Raw genomic sequence first — 2,621 nt, 5'->3', positions numbered from 1 at the left:
CTTGCTCGCATATCTGGCTCGCTCGCTCTCACATCTGGCTGGCTCGCTTGCTCTCATTTCTGGCTGGCTCGCTTGCTCTCATATCTGGCTCGCTCGCTTGCTCTCTTGTCTGTCTCGCTCTCTTTTATGGCTCGCTCGCATATCTGGCTCTCTCGCTCTCAAATCTGGCTCGCTCGCTTGCTCTCATATCTGGCTTGCTCGCTTGCTCTCATATCTGGCTCGCTCGCTTGCTCTCTTGTCTGGCTCGCTCTCTTATCTGGCTCGCTCGCATATCTGGCTCGCTCGCTCTCAAATCTGGCTCGCTCGCTTGCTCTCATATCTGGCTAGCTGGCTCGCTCTCTTGTCTTGCTCGCTCTCTTATCTGGCTCGCTCGCTCTCATATCTGGCTGGCTCGCTTGCTCTCATATCTGGTTCGCTCGCTTGCTCTCTTGTCTGGCTCGCTCTCTTATCTGGCTAGCTCGCTAGCATATCTGGCTCGCCTGCTTGCTCTCTTGTCTGGCTTGGTCTCTTATCTGGCTCGCTCGCTCTCATATCTGGCTCGCTCGCTTGCTCTCATGTCTGGCTCGCTCGCTCTCATATCTGGCTTTCTCGCTTGCTCTCTTGTCTGGCTCGCTCTCTTATCTGGCTCGCTCTCATACCTGGCTCGCTCGCTCTCACATCTAGCTGGCTCCCTTGCTCTCATATCTGGCTCGCTTGCTCTCTTGTCTGGCTCGCTTTCTTATCTGGCTCGCTCTTATATCTGCCTTGCTAGCTCGCTCTCATATCTGGCTCGCTCGCTTGCTCTCTTGTCTGGCTCGCTCTCTTATCTGGCTCGCTCGCTCGCATATCTGGCTCCCTTGCTCTCACATCTGGCTCGCTCGCTTGCTCTCTTGTCTGGCTCGCTCTCTTATCTGGCTCGCTCGCATATCTGGCTCGCTCGCTCTCATGTCTGGCTCGCTCGCTCTCATATCTGGCTTGCTCGCTTGCTCTCATATCTGGCTTGCTCGCTTGCTCTCATATCTGGCTCGCTCACTTGCTCTCATATCTGGCTCGCTCGCTTGTTCTCATATCTGGCTCGCTCGCTTGCTCTCTTGTCTGGCTCGCTCTCTTATCTGGCTCGCTCGCTCTCATATCTGGCTCGCTCGCTTGCTCTCATATTTGGCTAGCTCGCTTTCTCTCTTGTCTTGCTCGCTCTCTTATCTGGCTTGCTCGCTCTCGTATCTGGCTGGTTCGCTTGCTCTCATATCTGGCTCGCTCGCTTGCTCTCTTGTCTGGCTCGCTCTCTTATCTGGCTTGCTCGCTAGCATATCTGGCTTGCACGCTTGCTCTCTTGTCTGGCTTGCTCTCTTATCTGGCTCGCTCGCTCTCATATCTGGCTCGCTCGCTTGCTCTCATATCTGGCTCGCTCGCTTGCTCTCTTGTCTGGCTCGCTCTCTTATCTGGCTCGCTCATATATCTGGCTCGCTCGCTCTCACATCTAGCTGGCTCGCTTGCTCTCATATCTGGCTTGCTAGCTTGCTCTCATATCTGGTTCGCTCGTTTGCTCTCTTTTCTGTCTCGCTCTCTTTTATAGCTCGCTCGCATATCTGGCTTGCTCGCTCTCACATCTGGCTCACTCGCTTGCTCGCACGCATATCTGGTTCGCTCGCTCTCATATCTTACTCGCTCCGTCTCATGTCTGGCTCGCTCGCTCTCATATCTAGCTTGCTCGCTTGCTCTCATATCTGGCTCGCTCGCTTGCTCTCTTGTCTGGCTCGCTCTCTTATCTGGCTCGCTCGCATATCTTACGCGCTCACTCTCAAATCTGGCTCGCTTGCTTGCTCTCATATCTGGCTAGCTCGCTTGCTCTCATATCTGGCTAGCTCGTTTGCTCTCTTGTCTTGCTTGCTCTCTTATCTGGCTCGCTCGCTCTCATATCTGGCTGGCTCGCTTGCTCTCATATCTGGCTCGCTCGCTTGCTCTCATATCTGGCCCTCTTGCTCTCATATCTGGCTCGCTCGCTTGCTTAATTGTCTGGCTCGCTCTCTTATCTGGCTCGCTCGCTCTCATATCTGGCTGGCTCGCTTGCGCTCATATCTGGCTCTCTTGCTCTCATATCTGGCTCGCTCGCTTGCTTAATTGTCTGGCTCGCTTTCTTATCTGGCTCGCTCGCATATCTTGCTCGCTCGCTCTCACATCTGGCTCGCTCGCTCTCATATCTGGCTTGCTCGCTTGCTCTCATATCTGGCTAGCTCGCTTGCTCTCATATCTGGCTAGCTCGTTTGCTCTCTTGTCTTGCTCGCTCTCTTATCTGGCTAGCTCGCTCTCATATCTGGCTGGCTCGCTTGCTCTCATATCTGGCTCGCTCGCTTGCTCTCATATCTGGCTCTCTTGTTCTCATATCTGGCTCGCTCGCTTGCTTAATTGTCTGGCTCGCTCTCTTATCTGGCTCGCTCGCTCGCTCTCACATCTGGCTCGCTCGCTTGCTCTCAAATGTGGCTCGCTCGCTTGCTCTCATGTCTGGCTCGTTCGCTCTCATATCTGGCTCGCTCGCTTTCATATCTTACTCGCTCGCTCTCATGTCTGGCTACCTCGCTCTCATATCTGGCTTGCTCTCATATCTGGCTCGCTCGCTTGCTCTCTTGTCTGGCTCGCTCTCTTAT

The sequence above is a fragment of the Hyla sarda genome, unplaced genomic scaffold (genome assembly GCF_029499605.1).
Source record: "Hyla sarda isolate aHylSar1 unplaced genomic scaffold, aHylSar1.hap1 scaffold_1316, whole genome shotgun sequence".
Lineage (NCBI taxonomy): Eukaryota > Metazoa > Chordata > Amphibia > Anura > Hylidae > Hyla > Hyla sarda.
This window is presented reverse-complemented; position numbering follows the sequence as displayed.